Raw genomic sequence first — 19,370 nt, forward strand, 5'->3', positions numbered from 1 at the left:
TCCAGCCGAGGATCGGCTCAAATGTGAAGTTGAGCGTCTCTACACTGAATGAAACCGTGAGGAACGGAGCCTTCCCATCCCCGCCACAGCAGACAGTCCAGGGAAGCGAGTCCCTGGGGCTTGGTCGCAGGAGTGGCAGGAGGGCGGGGTGATCGGGGAGGGGAGCCTGTCACCGAGACGGCCAGCAGTTCATGGGGACCAGCTGGCTCCCTACCCCGCCCGGTGACGCAGAGACGGTGTGATTACTTAGGGTGCTTGCTGAGACTGCCCCCGGCAAAACAGGGTGGCGCTCAGCGGTGGGGGGCTGCCCGCCCCAGCCTGCCGCCTGGCCCTCCTCCTCCCAAAAGCAGACAGTGAAATCCTTTGTTTTTATTTTTAAAGATGTCATGTATTTATTCCTGAGAGACACAGAGAGAGGCAGAGACCCAGGCATGGGGAGAAGCAGGCTCCATGCGGGGAGCCCGACGTGGGACTCGAACCCGGGACCCGGGGTCACGCCCTGGGCCAGAGGCAGCATCCCAACCGGTTGCAGTGCTACCTCCCAGTGTGACGGTTGGGAGGTGATGAGATGGCAGGTAACCAAGGCGCAGAGCCCTCCTTGGGGGCCCGCAGAGCTCTTGGCCCCTCTGTACCCTGCGAGGCTTGGGCGAGAAGAGTCTGCACCTGCAGAGGCTTCCCGGCAGCCCCTCACCTTCAGGCAGCGGGGAGCGGGGGGGAACGGGCAAGGCCGACCTGGCAAGCCGCATGCACTGGCCACAAGGGCATCTGGGGGACACAAGCCTGCAGCTGGGCAGCCGTGGAGGGGGATTGGAGACACCCGGGGCCACTGGCAGCATTGGCCGGGCTTGCCAAGGGTAATGATCATTCAGGAAAGGCCCTTGGGGGCACCCAGGGGCTCAGCGGTGGAGCGCTGGCTCTGGCTCAGGCCTGACCCCAGGGTCCTGGGATCGGGTCCCACCTCGGGCTCCCCGCAGGGAGCCTGCCTCTCCCTCTCGTGACTCCATGTCTTAGAGTTCGTTGGGTTGTTTGTGGCAATCCCCATTTCAGGGGAGGGGAAATTGGCTATTGTGAGGGATGCATCCACAACCCACTATTTAGAGGAGCTGTGAGAGCTTATTTGCTTATTGCCATGGCAACGAGCAGCCCAACATGGCACGTTGGTATACTTGTCTAGACAGCCCCAAATTTATCAGCACTTCCTCTTTTGTATGGCTCATTTTAAACAGGCAGGTGTGGATGCAAGGTGCTACTGGGAGAGAAACGGTTTTTCTCCCCATGTGGGCAAATGAGAGTGTTGAAAGCATCCTGGGAGCATCTAAATGGCTGATACTGAAATCTGCCCCGATTTGAAAGTGCTAGCGTTAATCTGTGGCTTTCTTCTTTAATAAAAACCGTACTAGAAATAAAGAACTAGAAATACATCCATATGGCCTGCCAACGGAGTCTAAAAATAGTCTGTGTGAAACAAAGAGCTCTCTGACTCTTAAATTTATGGCAAACCGAGGATTTTTTAAATGTCTTTTTAATTGTGTTTTTCTCCTCGTCATCAGTATTTGGACACAGATAGCAAGAGCCACAAACCGAACGTTTATCAGCTTAGAATGTCTGTGAGATATTGTTTTCAGGGGAGAAGTTTGGGGAGGCCCAGAGCCTCCAGACCCAGGCTCTTGAGACTTGCTGAACCCCAGGGTCGGGGATTTCTTTCTAAGACGTGCTTGGTCCTAAATCTTCGGCAATGCTAGACCATCCACCAGCAAACGCCCTCTAGGAATGCTCTGGAATGAAGGACCTAGAAAGGATGTATGTTTATTTCCACTCAAAGTCGATGCAAATCAGTGGTTCTGACTCGCTTATGGTCACAAATAAGAGTTGTGTCTGCGTATAGTTAACTATATGACTGGTGAGGGTGTGTGCAGTTTATTGTAATTCAATGGTAAAAACAAAAACAAAAACAAAAACAAAAAACTGGGGTCAGAAAGGACTATTTGGCCCAGGCCTCCCATACGCACAGGGAAGCAAATTTAAGAAGTTGACCTTGTCCGCAAACACGCGTGCCCAAGGAGTCGGAGATGAGGCGTGGGTTGGCGCCAGATGCCCTTCATCCTGCGACTTTAAGCTTGGGCCCGTCACTGGACCCCCTTGCCTCACGGAGCCCCCTGAGATAGTGCAGTCTATAAATTTCATCCTTAGCGCGTGGAGAGCACGATCGTGTCACGCCGATGTGTGTGCATAAAAAAAGCTCTGGTTTGTTGCGTCTGACTATTTAACATGGGAAACAAACATGCTTCTCGTATCTCCGTTTTTAAAAAGGCTACATCAGCAGCCTCGTGAAATCGAAGAGGCCATGTCGCTATCACGGCCGAGGAGCCTCGGGGACCAGGCGTCACTTCTATTAGCATTTGGTCCCCTACTTGGCTTGACTTCGTGACATTTGGTGGATGCTTGGTACGACGTTGGTTTAATGAACGCCTGAACGAAGGCACCGTGGATGTGAATGAACCCCGTTTGGTTTCTGATCAGCTCTTCATGGAACGTGCACAGACGGCTTCCAGCGGGCTAACGGGAGGCTAACGGAGGAACGTCCTCTCCAGGGAACACGCCCCGGCGATTTTGGTGTCCCCTCCTGCAACTGTGCAGCCACAGGGATGCACATCAGGCCCTGGGAAAATCAGGGGAAAGGTGAACTTGGGTTACGAACAAGCGAACCGCAGCGTATCTTTGAAAGGAAAGAAATTTTCGTGGTCCTCGAGTTAACGCGACGGAGCATCGACTGGCCGAACAGGGGTCAAGCCAGCTGCTTAACCAGATGTGGAGCCTGCAGGGAGCCCTCTGAGTCGAGGTGCCCCCGGCCGCTGCGGCAAGTCAGCGCCGATTTAGTGGCTTCCCGCACCACAGGTGTGTCCCCCTGGGTTCGAGGGGTCACGGGTGCACGGCCTCCCAGGGCCCGGAGGCCCGGCGCTTTCCAGAGGCTCTGAGCTGCGGTCGTTTCCCTGCCCACTCGACCTCCCGGAGGCTGCCTGCCTTCCTCCCCCTCCGGTGCTCCTCCTCCTCGCTTTGCACGTCTTGCCTCCCTCCCCTGAGGACCCCAGGGATCACATTCAGGGCCCGTGTGGACCTTCCAGGATAACACCCCTTTCCCAAGATTCGCAGATAGAATCACACCCGCCAGTCCTGTTTTACGACATGGGGCGGCACCCACGGTTCCGGGGCCTGGGCTGTGGGCCTCCCCGGGGCCTCTGTGCAGTGGACCAGGCCTTTGCATCTCACAAGCAGTCATGTCAGGTGCCTCATTTTGTCTCGGTTTCCTCATCTGTGCGGTCAAGTTGTGTTAAAGCAGTCGTTCCCCAGCCCCTCACGATTTTTGTGGTAGGAAAGCCCGGGTCTGTCCCTTTCCGCTGCCCTCCCGGCGCACACGCAGGCGGAACGTGGTTAACGGCGCGGTGCCCTGGTGTAGGCCGCAGCCCTGGCCCTCAGCGTGCCTGCCTGTGCGGGGAGGGTGGTAACACCACCGCCCTTCCAGAGGGTTGTGTGGCTTACATGCAGGAAACCATGTAATGTGCTTTGACTGTTGAGTGGGCGTCCACTCTGGGGACTCTGACACATCCAGGGGACTGCCCCCACCCCCACCTACCTTACGATGTGAGCAGAGCGACCACCGCGTGAGTAACAATACGGGGGTGGGGGCAGGTGGGACTCAGGGCCCCGCGCTCAGCTCCCTGCCCCTGGTCTTGTGCTTCGGTTCCCCGTCGTGTAAACATCTTATGGCCCTCAGCACGGTTCTAGAGTTTTCGCATCTGTAGTGTTGGAACCGCCCCAGCCTCCTGACACAAGCTATTCACAATGGAAAAAGCAAACGCACTGGGCTGGAGGAGAGAGCAAGGCCTCCGTGAGACTGAAGCCTGAGTTAGCTGTACCAGTTGGGTTCACCCGAACTTCTTCCCGTGGGGTGTTCAGGTAACGCGTTCCCCCCACCCCGGACTCAGCCTCCGCGCAGCCAGCAGCACCCCCGCAGGAATTGTGGGCCCTGGAAGACTGCGGTGTCTCCACCAGCCCACCTGCCAGGGCCTCAATTTCAACCATAAACTTGGGGCTTTCTAGGGGATGTGCTTTCCCCTAGAAAAGGGAAAATCTGAGCACATTCGAGGAACGCAAGAGCCTTAGTTCAGTTAAGCAGAAACTAGCTTTAATGCCTGGAGTCATGTAAAAATAAAGTGATGTGTACAGAGGTGTCCACACGACCAGCCCCTAACAGCGCCAAGTGAGGGTGGCAGTAGGATCCCAGCACTGGCTTCCACCGGAGACCCCTGGATGCCCCGGGCTGCATGGCACGGTGCTAACCAGAGGCTCATCACTCAAGTGCACCTCTGACCTAGGCCTTCCCGTCTGTACCTTCCAAAACCATGGAACTTTAACAATCAGAAAAAAATGGAAATATGAACTCCAACCCAGTATTTTTCTTATCTCCACTCTGATTGTTACTCAGCATGGAAGGTTCTAAGCTACTCTGGATCCTTGAGCCTTCTGAAGCCCTAAGATGTCCCGCTAAAGGGGAGGAGCACCTCCAGGATTGAGAACCTTCTATGGGGACTCCAAGCCTTGAGGCGCCCGGTTGGCTCAGTGCGTGAGTCATGCGACCCTTCATTTCAGGGTCATGAGTTCGAGCCCCATGTTGGGTGTAGAGACTACTTAACATCTAAAAAGGAAAAAAAAAAAAAAAAAGATTGAAGATCTTCTCTCATCAAGTTCCAGTCTACTTTTCTAGTCTCTTCTCTAAACATGATCCCTTCCAACTCCACCGTATCCCAGTGTATCAGACCACCTTCCATGCCAGGCCTCAGATCCTCTTGGCAAACATTTTATTCTAACTGTTGCTGCAGAGACCAGCCTTCCATAGGCATCACTTAACGATGTGCTTCAGCTGTTCCCCTTATCTCTTATCTTCTGCTCCAGGACTTTTCTGGAAGGAAGACAAGATGCTGTTGAGAAGTCTCTCAACATTAGCCCACGTCCAAACGAGAAAGTACACAATGGTTAAGAATCCGTGGGGCAACCCTTGACCTCTGGAAGATAAGAGCGGATGGGCTCGTGCCCCCATTTTCTAGCCCTTGGGTAGATAATTCTGTGTATCCTTGAAGAGTCCCAGCAAAGGAGGCTCACACTTGATAACTCACCCTTGTCTTGGTTCTTCCCCTGCTCTTGCTTCACTCCTCCCAGACGTCTACACAGAGTCCCTGGGTTATGTCCCGAAATAAATTACATGTATGCAAGCTGTGGCCTCAGACTCTGCTTTTCAGGAGAAACTCAAGCTCAAGCTCACAGAAGCGACACAGAACAACTTCTAGCTCCACCCTTTCTTCTGCTGAACTTTAAGCCTAAAACTACCTTTTTCCTTTTTATTTGGCAAATCTCTTTATACTCAAAGTCTTGCCCAAGTATCATCTACACCAAAGATCAGAACCTGGATTTGGCTCGGTTTGGCCCACAGGTTCTCCCATAATACATCTACTCTCTGTACTTGTTTGAGACTCGGCTTGTATCAGGGAGAAGCATTGTGTCCCACTCATCTGTGTACTTTCCAGAGAGCGGCAATTTGTAACCCTTGGATAATGGTTGTCGTCTGTTGAATGAACAAGACAATTTTTGGAAAGTGCAAAGAATAATCGTCTTCAGTGGGTCTCATCCATGCCTCTTGGAAATGCCCCTTTTAAACAGTCTCAGCCTCAGTTGAGAGTCCAACTGGCTGCAGGTAGCAGAAAACTCCACGCAGTCTTTGAATCCTATAAGGGCTTATATTTTTACACAGTAAAGTCCAGACGTAAGCTGCTGAACAAATATTCCTGGGTTGTCTTGTGTTTTTGTTTTTTGGCCTTTCCTTCCGGATCACACAACGGCTATGGCAGCTCCCGCCCTCGCCTTCACGTCCAAGGCAAGACGGAGAGTGAGGACAGAGATAGCCGGGTCAGTTCCTTTAAGCAAAACCCAACACACGTACAAGAGAAGCTGCCCAGAGGCCGGCAGATTCCGTCCCCGTGAGTCATGGTCTGACCTGTGGCTCCTGGGCCCAGCCTTTGGGCTGAGGAGAGCAAGTACCTGGGCTAGGCCGGGCCGTCTCCCTCTGCCACACAACCAGGACTTCGTCAGCGACGGAGCCGAGGCGGGGGCAGAAGTGGGTGTTGGGGGGGCCTGCGGCACGGCCTGCCACCGTCTCATCCACAAAATGGATTGAATCCTTGTCCTCCTGCCCCGCTGGGGTCGCCCGAGACTCGGAGAGGACGGTGCTTGGGACAGAGCTCTGCAGGGTGCCGCACAGCTGCCCGGCAGGTGATGCTGCGCATGTCACGGGCACGTTCTGGTTCTGCCCTGCCCTGAGCAGAGGACGTGGTAGGTACGTGAGTATTTATTTAGAATTCATATCGATAAAATAAGCTCACCTTCTACTTCTGACAGAGGATCTCAATAAAGTGTCGTACATGGACTGGTGGTGGTTTCTTCTTTGGAGATGCATAGACTGTCCCCATAGTAATACTGTAACCATGACAGCAAGACCATCAACGCCGGATTACAATTTAATGACAGGAAAGGAAAGAAAAATATCTTGTCGTTTTAGTGGTATGGGAGAGTTTGGGGAAGAACACACTGTAACTTGGCCAGGACATCTGCACTCTTAAGAAAACAATACGGAAAGCCAGAATATTGGTTTGATAGCTGATTTGGAAGAGTCGTTCTGAGGCACGGCGCTTGTCCCAGCACGTCATGTGGAAACGTGGGCAAAGTAGGGAAACTCACATTTTTGAATCATCTGCATCATGTCCCGAGGACTCCGGTCGCTGGCCGCCACACTCTGGACGTGGAGTGCCTTCTGGTCTGCAGGGAGTTAACTGCATCACACTTTAGATTCCCTCTTGTTTAAAAAAATTTTTTTTAAATCAGTTGATCATGCATTAAAACTCTGTTAAACATTAAGCTAAAACTTTGTTAACAAAGACTCGTTCCGCTAGAGATATGCTTGTGTGTAGGTGTTGTGTGTGCACGCCCGTGTACGTACGTGATGAAACGCTTGGGATTGGTGTATGGAATTGTGGGGCTGGCAAGAGTGTGACCTAAAGCACGGCTGGTCGGCCAGGAGGTCGGCAGGAGCTTTCTCCGCAACCTCAGTTTTGCTTTTCAAGGCCTTTGGATTGGCTGGATGAGCCCACCTCTGTGATCAAGGACCATCTCCTTTCCTTAGTCGAGTGATCGTACGTGTAACCACATCTATAAAATACCTCCCCAGCAACACCCAGGTTGGTGTTTGGTTAAAAACGACGTACTTGATAGCTTAGCCAAGGGACGCAGAGAACTAACCGTCCCGGTGTTTAGCTTCATCCCTCTAGCCCTGTGTGGTCTGGCACGGCAGCTGCTGGCTATTGAGCATTTGAAATGTAGTTAGTCTGCACGAGGTGTGCTATAGGGTAAAAATCCACGCTGAATTTAGAAGACATGATAAATACCACTAAAAAAATACAAATTATTGCATCGATTTTTTTATTATGAATTACCATTTTTTACAATCAATTTGCATGCTGAAATGATAGTATTTTGCATATGTTGGGTGAGATGAAATGTATTAATTACTAAAACTAATTCTACTGTTCCATTTTACTTTTTTAAAGTATGCTTACTCGAAAAACTTTAAACAACATATGTGGCAACATTTACTTCTTCTGGGTAGTTCTGCTCCAGACTCTATTTTCTGTAATTGAGAAATTCAACTATAAAGGTTTTATTAGATGAAAGTTGAACCTTCCCAACAGGATGACGTTGCAGTGATACTTCATACGGTAGAAGAAAGTATCATCTAGTATACTGTTAGTGGTTTAGAGCGTGGCCACTGGATCAAGTGGATGACCTTCTGATTTTTCCGTGGTAAAATTACATTTTTTCCTCCTTGTGACCAGAAAGCAATCTTCATGGTGTTATTTTGCCACAATAAGAATGTCTAGTTTCTCATCAGCAGTTCATCACATGGTTTCAGTAGCCATTGATAATTCTCATTTAAATAAATAATTTCATCAAAGATTGCAAAAAGCCATTTATGTCCATTTATGTCCTTCCTTATACATAATTAATTGTCATTATTATAAAGTTTTCCTGTTTAACCCAGGGCATTTAGTGACTATAAATGCTTATTGGAAAGCTGGGATAAATTAGCTCTTTCCTTCAGTAACTGATTTTTAAGGAATTGATTTAATAGCTGTCGTAAATGATGACAGATTACTTTTCTATTGGTTTTTCTTTCTGGAATATCATTATAAACTCATGAGCTTGTTGAATATCTTTCAATCAAATGCAATCATTATTCTTTTTGATGCTTGAATTGTCATATCTTGGACTATGGGAGCCCCTCCAATATGGTTTCAGTGTCTTTTTGACATTATCTCATCAATCCTGGAAAGCTTTCTTGCTTTCTGGCACAATAATATATCCTGGACTCACCTTGAACCCTCCTGCTCAGATCTTAAATCAGTCATTTCTCCAAGAAGCTCTGGCTCCTTGTATTAGGAAATGTATTTAGAAACCAAGATCTTAAGCTTATCATAAGCTTAGTCATGGCTTTTCTTTATTTACTTGTAATGCTGCCTGAATTTCATAGTCATAAACTTAAGGGTAAAAAAAAAAAAAGGAATTTTATTTTCCTATAAGCAACCTAAATTTCCACTGATGTCAGGAAACCAAAGCTTGCCAGTCAAAATAAACTTATGGCCCCTCTGGATTCTTCTTAGCTTTGATTGGGTTAAAATTCAATCAAATTCAGGCCTGTCTCCTTCCTCTCAATCCTTTCCTTTTTCCAAAGATGGTGCAGGCTTGGGATTTAGGGTACAAGGAGTGTTCTGTGCCTTCCTAGTACCCAGAAAGTGGCGTCTCATTCACTTCTGGGATGACAGATTTTTGCAAACCATAGGGTTCGCTTTTTTCAGTGACCCCCGCAACTAAAATATCCACGTTTTCTCTGTTCCGTGGTCGCTGGGCCTTTGTAGACCACTACATGTCCTTTTCTCCCACTTGCTAGGAATTTCCGGGTCTAATTCACAACGAATGCCACCCCTCCTGGGGTGTGAAAAAGTTTAGGATGTTCTTTCCCTCTGAACAGATTCAAGGAATTGTCTTCTTATTCCTCATCACGCATTTCTACTTTCATGCTGTCTTCTCTTTGAAGTGTTTTGTCTCCTACCCAAGGCAATAAATACCACTGATTTTGATGTAGAGTGCCAAAGGAAATGTGAGGAAAGAAAGGCTTGTGTTACTGTTTTTAAATTTTATTTTGCTGCATTCCTCAGGACACATTTGCTGTTCCCTGTATTCGTGCCTACCTTTTCCTACCTCCAGAATTTTGCTCAGGTGTTCTTTTTGCATAAGTGACCTTCCCCACCCTCTAACAGTCTGTGTATCTTCAGGTGCACCCATTCCTTGGGGCTCATACAAACCTAAAAATATCTCTTTCTCTTTCTATTCTAATTATATTTCATTTCTGCCTTTCTTGTGGGATGTATTATTTTGTTATTCACTCTATAGACGTACACTAAGTTACTGCCTACCCAGGCTTGTGTTCTTTTCTCTGAACTAGATCATAAATTCTTTGAAAGGAGAATCAGCATCTAGTTCATCACTGTATTTCTATATTCAATAAATCTTTCTGAATGAAGGATGGAAGGAAGGACTGAATGAACAAGCACGTGAATTGCTGAGCCCTTGGGTTGTGGGGACCTTCTCTCCTCCCCAACTCTAGAGCCAGGATGCTTCGTTCTTGGCTTTCCTCACTTCTCTTTCAAACTTACTGTCTTCTTTATCTATTTTCTCTTTGCTTGTCTTTCTAACGGGGAAAGACCCATTTTTAATCTCAGACTAGCTTTTCCACTCACCTCCTGCTAGAAACCATCTCCTAATTTCCTTGGGATCATACTTGAGCAGTAATTTCCCTTCCTCTCTCTTTAGCCATTCCATCGGCTCCTTCCACTCAGCATATGAACAGGATCCTTTCACATCTTTAAACCCCCTTCCCTTCTGGTCTGCATGCTCCTACCTGCCTCTTCATCTTCACCTCTTGTCACTTGCACCCCTAAAGCTATATTCCAGCCATATTGAAATATCTGACCATCTCTTGATTCATTTTTCTTTCTTTTATATGATCTTTCTTTTGACTGAATATCCCTCTTATTCTTTGCTGCCAAGTCTCAGCTAAAGCATTCCCTTTGGGAAGCCTTCTAAGACTCCCAGAGGAGCCGGTCATTATTCACTTCTATAATTTCACCTAGAATTGGATGTATTATAATTATCTGTTGACAGATATGCCTCCCCCAAGTGATTGTGGGGTCCTTGTGGACAGGTTCAAGATCCTCTTAATAATACGTGTATCCCCAGTGACTGGCTATGGCAGGTCCTAAAAGCTTTAATTGAATAGATGAGTGAATGAACAAATGACCATCTCATTATCTATAGCTGCTGCACTGTGCCCAGGAAAAACCCTCTGATAGTCTATGCCAATGGGTGTTCCCCCTGTAGCGGCCCTGGCGGGGACAGCATGACCTTGGCAAAACCATGTCACGTATTGAATAGGAAATCAACTAACATTCCTGTTTATGTAGTATGCCGGCCAAAGGAAAGGTGGCTGTGTGTGGTGAAGGCAGCAAATGAAAAGACCTTCTGTGCAAGGAATGCTCCTCTCTTACATTTCATTTCATAGGAGGTGCCTCCTTGGAATGTAAGCACTAATTCAAGGAGGGTTAAAACAGATCTTGCTCACAAGGGCAGGGACAAGGAGATGGTTATGAAAATCTTTATTCCAGTGTCAGCACCTTTTGCTAAAACAAACAGGAAAAAGAAAACACCTCATGATTACCCATCTTGGCTATGAATTCTTTCTACTATTCTTTGGAAATAAGAACTAGGGAGAAAATATGTAAAATTATGTAGCAAAATCCACTCATTTTGCCCACCCTAATTCAATTTTAAAGATGAGGGATCTATAGAGTAGTTGGGAGATAACCTGTCCGAGGTCCCACAGCTAGTAATTGGTAAAATCAGTCCCTGGGCTCAGGTGTCCGGATATTTCATCTGGCACTTTTTCAGCTTCATTATGTGAACATAGAAAAAGTGCATGAAGAGGGAAAGGGATGATTGCAACGGCTAGAATGTGTTGTGTTCTATAGACTAGTTTAATGGCCTGGCTATGCTTCTAGACCTTACTGCAGTTCTCATTTCCTTACATTAATCTGTGACCTGGTGTCATTCGTTCCTGGGACTTAATATATTTTAGTTGAAAAGAACTGTCTCGTGTCTTGGTTCTTCTACTACAAGATGCGGAGTTCCACTTTTGGAAGGATCGTGAGGTCAGCGACAGAATTAACACGAGTCGTAGTGTTTGGTAAGGAACCTACCAAATTGCCATCCTGCAGCTGTTTGGAATGGTGAAGGGTCTGAAATTTTACCCTATTTGTTATTTTCCGGTTGGTAACCCTTGAAACTCAAGGGTTAGGATCAAAGAGCTTCATCACTCATGACAATAGCAGTGGCCAGACTATCGGCACAGGTTTCCTAAACCCCAGTTCCCACAGGCGGAGGGCTACAAAGGACACCAGGTGGCATCTGCCCTCGCTCGCAGTGGGCCAGTGTGATACAGGAGGACTCTGAGGCCTACGGAGGTCAAATCTTTTATAATAGGCAGTAAAGCTCCTGCTCTTTTCTCTAGAGAGAGACGCTGCTTCTTTCTTTGAAGGCCGTCTGCTGTACGGATATCCTTGAAGAGTTCATCTGGGGCAGAGATAGTCCTCTGCTCACATGGGATTCTGAAACAAAGGGGACCCACAAATAATACTGTCCCCTACTAATACCTACCCTTCATTTCTGTACTGCCTTGGCTTCTGGTGAATTTTCCCATGAGTGTGCCACTCCACCAACTACTCTGAGTAATCTGAGTGACACAGGCTGGGACCAAACTTGTCAAATAGTTGTAGAAAGTGATTTCCTTAAGGCCTCTATCATCAGGACTTCAACAGAATGAGGACATCCTGCGGTGCTAACTTCAGTTGTGCCCCCAGGGTCTCAGACCCACCTGGATTTGCAAATGCTATAAACCACTCCTGTCTGCTGTAGAAAGTCGGGTCATTTCTCATTAAATTTTTCTGGCCTGAGGCACTAGTCCAGGTACAGCAGAATGTATTAGTGATTGGATGGACTCCATCCTGGCCTGCAAGGAGGAAGGAAGTCTGGGACCATTCTATTACCCGCACCAACGCTGGCCTATGAATTCAGACTGACCCAGATGCCTTCCAGCACTAAAATGTTATCACTGATCAGTTTGGCTAAAGTCAGGAGAACTTTTTGTGTTGTCTTTTGTAAATGAAAGATCTCTGTTGTAGGGAAAACTCTCCCAAGGGGACCCATAAACAGCAAGTCCGTTCTCCCTCTGAGAATTTTCCCAGAGAAACTAAAAGTAGCCTTATTTTGGAGAGACCATCACAGTTGTCTGAGGGCTACAGGATCTAGAGGTGGTGTTTCTTTAAACACTTTCAGGTCTCTTTTGATCATCTCTCAGGAGCAAAACATGTTTTAGGGAAGGAGGGAACGTCTTACCTGGCTTCCACAAAGAGGTACAGTCCTGGGGAAGGAACTGTTGTTTATGATCTCTGCGGCCCACCAAGTGGGACCTACTTCAGTCAGAGGCACAGCTTTGACAGTGTCTCCAGTGTGGCCTCCTAGCCAGTTTAGGGTTCCAAGTATACTTAAAGTAGTTGAGTACAATCTTTGTTTTTAGAGGAACTGCCTGAGGGAGTCAAACCTGGCCTATTTGTCCATGGTACCATGTACGTGGCATTTGTCCAACCCATCAAATTATTGAGTACTGGCCATGGTGGTAGGAGTGGTAAAGGGATCTGAAGGTACTGGCAGATATTTGGGATGGAAAGTGCAGAAGCCGGGGCCTTCCCTTGCTGTTTCTGAGATTTCTCAGTGAAGTGAAAGCATTGGTAACTAAATCACCGTCAGGATCATCTAGTGGGGAATGGTGGACCCAGCAGCTAGGTAAATTGAAAATGCTTGTAGCACTCAGGGTGGGCTGCTCTAGGGCATTTCTCTTCCTAAGGAAGACTCCAGGGTGGTTCTGAAAGACAAAGATCACTAATGTTCCTCCTTCTATACCTGCCCAGGTCTAATGCGTTCCTTTTTCTGAGGTGAGGGTTCTGGCTCCCCTTCCATTGCCAAAAAATCAGTATGCCTCATTGCAATAGAAATAATTCCAGAAATCTACTCTACTTCCAGTCATTCCTTCCTCACCCTTAGAACTTTCATCTAAAGGGTCTCAATGCAAGAAGGGGAAGAGTTGTAAAACTACATAGATGCTTTATGTCCATCACTTTGGTTTGCATGGCCCCTGGGCAAGCAGTGTACTCAACGAAATGGCCATTATCCTTATGATGTAGAACTATATCAAATCCACAAGAGAATCAGATGATGGCACCGGAATTAAATTATCCACTGGGTCCCTTTTGTCTCTCTACCACCAGGAGGGTGTATCAACCATGTTGGCCTGAGGTTGCCATTAAGGGAAAGAAAGAAGTGGTCAATGTCTAGGAATGGTCAGGTTGGAATCACAAGTTTTCAAAATAGATCTACATAGTACTCTGCCCCTTTCTTCCTGATTTTTACCCAGGAAATGTCTGAGAGAACATGATTCCTTTCTGAGGACAGCCACCTGTAGTGAATAAACTCCCTTGCTAAAGTGTATGGACCAGGAGATGAGACCGGCCGTCAAAAGTCTCTTATTGTTGTTGTTGTTTAAAGGTTTTATTTATTTATTCATGGAGACACAGGGGGTGGGGCAGAGACACAGGCAGAGGGAGAAGCAGGTTCCCTGCACGGAGACCAGTGTGGGACTCAATCCCAGGACCTTGGGGTCACAACCTGAGCTGAAGGCAGACACTCAACCACTGAGCCATCCAGTCGTCCCTCTTGGGGTTGTTTTTTCAGAAGGTTATTCCAAGACCCCATGATACAGGGTATCTATGGATGACAGAGCAAAAGACCCATCAAGTACCTTGACCACTGGCCTATTGTTGAGTTTTTTTGCAATAAAAGTCAAGTATTTTCAGACCCTGAAAAACTGAAAGCATGACACAGATTCATTTCAAGGGCCGCAGTGGTGCTACCAAAGTTGGCTGATGGGACTGGAACAGTAACACAGGAATCTGTAAAAGTGTCAGTGGTGGAGAGGAGTCACCAAGAGCCCCAAGAAGGAATATAAGGTACAATGTAGTCAGTCTGCAAGGAGCAGATGGAGTCAATTTGCATATGGTGTGGCCTCCTTCACTCTGAGAAACAGATCAACCTTTGGCACTAGTCACAACTCTGGCATGTAATAGCAGCCTTGGCTTCAGAAAAAATGTACTTTTTGTTCAGTCTATGATGGTAGATGTATTGCCATATGTAGTAAGATCACGGATCTACACAAGTGGTAGCAGTCTGAGTGGTGCGGGCTCTACCAGCAGCTTGATTCTAGTTAGTCTCATAAAAGAAGAAGCCCCTACTGTGAGTTTCTATGTGAGTGACCCAGATGGTTGCCAATAGCTGGGTCATTGGCAATAGCCCAAGAGTGAACAAAAATAAAACAAGGTTCATCAAAGGGAATAGTGGTCAAAACTATAAGAAAAGCTTTGAGTCCTGCCCATTGAGGATGTGACCATGCCCACTTTTGGTTCTGCATGGATAGCACTGAGATCGAAATATCATAGCAGCACAGGAAACACCATTTGGTTTTAGCTTAGCTGAGCCATCAGTGACCCAGGCCCCGTCATTTAGGGGAACCTCTATGCATTGAAGATTTCATTGGCCTAGTGGTTTTGCTTTAAACAGTATAAGGAGAAATAGAGTTTCCCCCACAAGGACAATTGCCATTTCTTCATATGAAGTCCAAATCCTTCCGGGCCAGGCAGACTGCATTCTTGAATATACCATTTCCATTTAACAAGTAAGGCTTCATGTGCCCTTCATACTTTGTTGTTGAGTCTGAGTCAGCCCACCCCAAAAATGGGATTATTAGTCTGGAGAGTTATAAGGCCTCCAAGGGTCAGGTGTTCAGTGTCAACAAGAGCCTGGTCACAAGCTAATTCAAATGGGATCCAGCCAGTAGCCTTGTCAGGGAAATGATGAGTCTAGAACCACAGCGGTGTTTCTAGGTAGAGGCTTCTGGTAGCAAAATGATCAGTCACAGAGCCTTGTACTTAATGGCTTAAAAGGGCCATTAAGGTTGTCAGCTCTGCTTGGGATGGGCTCAAGAAATGGTTGAATAGTAATTGATATGTTTCATTTGTACTACTTTACATGCAGCTCTCCCCCATCAGGAAAATTCCTTCTGGCACTTAAGAAACTGGGAAGTGTAAGCATATGACATCAGTTCTTGGGATAGTCTCTCAGATGTGAAAGCAGCAACAGCAGTACATTGAATTGGTCCAAAGGGCACCACCCATAAAGTCACATTAGCTTCCCTTCCCTGCAGTAGGCCCTACCGAATCCTTATTAATAGAATCCTGATTGCCCCGCCCCTCATGGCATTGGTAGGCAGCAAATTGTTTCCTGAATCCAGCGGAACCATAAAAGTTTGAGTCCTTCTCCTCTCTAAAACTCCCCAGCATACTCAAATGGATGTATGTAACCATTGGAGACCAAGTGATCTGGCCACACCCATAATCATACTTTTTCTTAAAATAGCTTAGGCTCGAGGGAAAAGGAGAGATCAGGGGCATGGAGGGCAAGAATGGCTCTGTGCCAATACATCGGTGCAGTGACTTTCAGCTTAGAGTAGGTGGTGGTGGCCCATGGATCAATCAAATGAACTTCTGATGTTTTGGGGCCTGTCTAAAGCTCTGGATCAGAAGATGAGATCCACATCTGAGTCATCTATTTCAACGTTGGATACCTCTTGACTCAGAAGTGACGGTCACATTGGTTTTTGGCATAAGATTTCCACTCTTTGCCTGAGTGGGGCTTGATTCTTTGAGTGGCACTTTTTTTTTTTTTTTCAAGGAGTCCACCTTAATCTTGGGCATTTGCAGCTCCCTTGTCCTGATGACATCCCTGAAGCTTTCACTGGATTTGACATAAGATCTAGGAGATTTTTCTAGGGCTGATCATAAGAAATGATCTAGATTCTTTTGGGTAAGTTATTCTGTAAAGAGGTCCTTCATCAGCATTGTAAACTCAATCCAGGGCAGTAAGAGCCAATACACGTAGTAGTCGATAGCTCAGCTATGACTTCCTATGGGAGTTTGTCCAGCCTGTGGCATAGCATGTGGGTGAGGTAGCTGAGTTTAAAGGGACAGGAATGGGTTGGACTAATTTAGTAGCTATTTGACATCCAGGTCCTTTCCCATTTAACAAAGAGGATTTGGGCAGCCCGAGTGGCTCAGCGGTTTAGCGCCACCTTTGGCCCAGGGCCTGATCCTGGAGATCCGGTATCGAGTCCCACGTCGGGCTCCCTGCATGGAGCCTGCTTCTCCCTCTGCCTGTGTGTGTGTGTGTGTGTGTGTGTGTGTGTGTCTGTCTCTCTCTCTCTCATGAATAAATTAATTAATTAATAAAAAGAGGATTAGCAGGATGAATGGGATGATCAGGTAAGGAGCTGAGTTCAGGTAAGGTCCAGACTCCCCAGGTCAGACACCAATAATACCTGTATTTATTAGGTATTTGCTGAGTTCATTCACTGTGAGACAAGAATTTGATGGGAGAACTAAGCTAAGAAGACATGAAGAGTGGAAGTAAAGGGGCAGAATCTGGAATCAAAGGTCAAAAACCCAAAGGGAACTTGATATGTGAGGGTACAGGTTGGGAAGAAGCCAGAAGTATCAAGAAATCCTGTCTTTATGGGTCAGTGGGTGTCAAACTATCTTTGGGGAACAGGTTCAAGATAATCATCTCTCATCTGGTCTTCTGAAATAGTCTTAGCTAGTTTCTCTGACTCCGGGCTCTTCCTGCCAATTCCTTCTCCACGTGGCTGCCAGAGTTCCATTTAGGAAATACAAATCTGATTATGTCAATACACTGCTTGAAAACCCTTCTTCGGGTTCCCTCTGCAAAAGGAGAGTCTAAACTCTTTTGCATGACATTTAATGTCCTTCACAAGCAGGACAGTCTGCTCTGCAACCTCATCCCTGTGTCTCTCCAACATGTACCCAATGTTCTAGCCACACAGAATTCTATGTTTTTCCCCAAATACACCGTCCTCTTTCATGCCAGTTTGCCTTCATTTCTTTACCTTGAAAGACCTTGTCTTTGCCTGGAATACTACTAGGTTCAAGCCCAGCTGTCTTCCCCTCCATACAGCTTTCTAATCCGCAGGCTGGGCCCGCACAGTATCGTATGCACATTGATTATGATGCCCTGTTAGTACAGTGTCTATGTCTGTGTTGCTCATCAGACTGTGACCTTCTTGAGGGAAATTGTCTTATTGATTATGCCCACCCTTGGCATATAGTAGGCACTTATTCAATATTTGTTGAATGCATTAATGTCTTTATGGAGCACCAAATTGTTTCCTTAAAGCAATAAGTATTTCATTTTATCATGTTAAAAATTAGATGAGGGCCCAAGATTCTGGATTATTGTGAATAATAACACCAATCCATCAAGTATAATATTAATGACTTTATATTAGATATCCATTTTTCATTTCCAAAGCAACCAACAGTAACTGCTGTAATTAAGCACTCTAATCTTTAAGGTTATTAAGTGTGAAATTAAGCTGAAGTCATCCAAGGGACAGCAGGTGAACATTGTTTTAGGAAATGAATGTTTGTATGTTTTTTTTTTTGTTTTTTTTTTTAATGTTTGTATGTTTTTTAAAAGAGACACACAGGTCATAGTATATTAATTGCATTTTTTCCTAGAATACTCTTACCATGTTCCCCAAATACACCACATCTCCCCCTACCCACCCACACATACATACCTATCAACCTTTCTCTTCGCCTATTGCCTACAAAACAAATATCCAAAGGTAATAGATTTTGTGTCAACTTACCCATAAATACAAAAGATACTCACATGAGCACTATTTGGAATGTTTTCTGAAAAAAAAACTTTGCAAAACCTACTTCTTGTGAACTTGGTACTGTATTGAATCTCTAGAGGGTGCGCAGTGTTTATTCAGTCTGAAGGGCAGCTGACATGGCCACACTGAGAAGAGGACAGCAAATAGAAAACCTTGTCACTTTGGGGGAGTAGCTTGGTTTCTCCATATCTTAGGCATAAGGTGGCCATTTTGAAAAAAAAAAAACTGACTCTGCCAGCAACCCTTGTCTTCATTCATGCTAAGTATTATGGAAGTGGAATTAAGAACAATTTTAGCATCCCAAAACAACCTTCTGGTGGTAATGCATTGACCTTAAATGTTCCCTGACACCAAACCACAAGTACATGTAGGAAGCAAACCGAAAGTGTTCATCTCTCATGTTGGTAAATATGATGCAGTAGTGCCCATTCTTCCACTCGTAAAGCTTTATTATCCTTATATATTTAGACTGAAAATGATCCTTCTATGTATATGGAAGACATTACCAATCAATCATGACATTTTCCCACTGAACATGGGAAAGCCAGCCGCTAACGAGAAATCAGAATTGGCTTTCAAGAAAGTATACATTTTCTATTTTTATTCTCATGCATAAGAATACATCTTCAAATGAGAAAATAAATCCTAATTACTGTGAAGGAAATTCAACAAATAGTAATTGGATATCGGAACGTATTTTGAACATGGACTCATTCAATATCCATTTCAGCCCTCTTCCAGCTTGTCGTCTTCCACTAAATAGTCTGGAAAGCTAAAATTGTACTTCCAAAACCCCTCTGATTAGAACACAGCCATGTGACCTAGGTGCCACCAATCAGTTGGCTTTAGGGGAGACTTGAATATTAAAGTGAGAAACTTGGGGCTATAGCCTTGGAAAGATGGTTATCCTTTTTAAGATTTATTTATTTATTTTAGGGGAGAGGGTAGGGAGAGAGGGAGAGAGAATCTCCAGTAAACTCCCTGCAGAGTGAGGAGCCCAACACAGAGCCCTGTCCCATGACCTTGAGATCATGACTGAGCCAAAATCAAGAGTCGGATGCTCAACTGACTGAGCCACCCCAGCAACCCGTAAAAGAAAATAGTTCTGATATACACAGTTGAGTTAGAAAGTGCTTCTTCTGGAATTGCTGTGGTAGGAGTTGTGGTGTCCTATGTAAGCATGCTCGGTGCTAAGTGTTGGGCTGCAGTTGCACTGGTTTATTAGAACAGTCTATGGCATGAACTGGGCATTTTCCCTACCTTCATTGTTCCTGGCTATGTAATATCCAAGCCT

General features: G+C 46.2%; 1 long non-coding RNA gene across 2 annotated transcripts in view; it reads left to right on the top strand.

Moving 5' to 3' along the window:
• LOC112915596 (uncharacterized) overlaps positions 1 to 19,370 on the top strand; it is a 120,819-nt gene that overhangs the window by 92,931 nt on the left and 8,518 nt on the right. The window lies entirely within an intron of this gene.

This window comes from Vulpes vulpes, chromosome 14, assembly GCF_048418805.1.
Source record: "Vulpes vulpes isolate BD-2025 chromosome 14, VulVul3, whole genome shotgun sequence".
In the NCBI taxonomy this organism is placed as follows: domain Eukaryota; kingdom Metazoa; phylum Chordata; class Mammalia; order Carnivora; family Canidae; genus Vulpes; species Vulpes vulpes.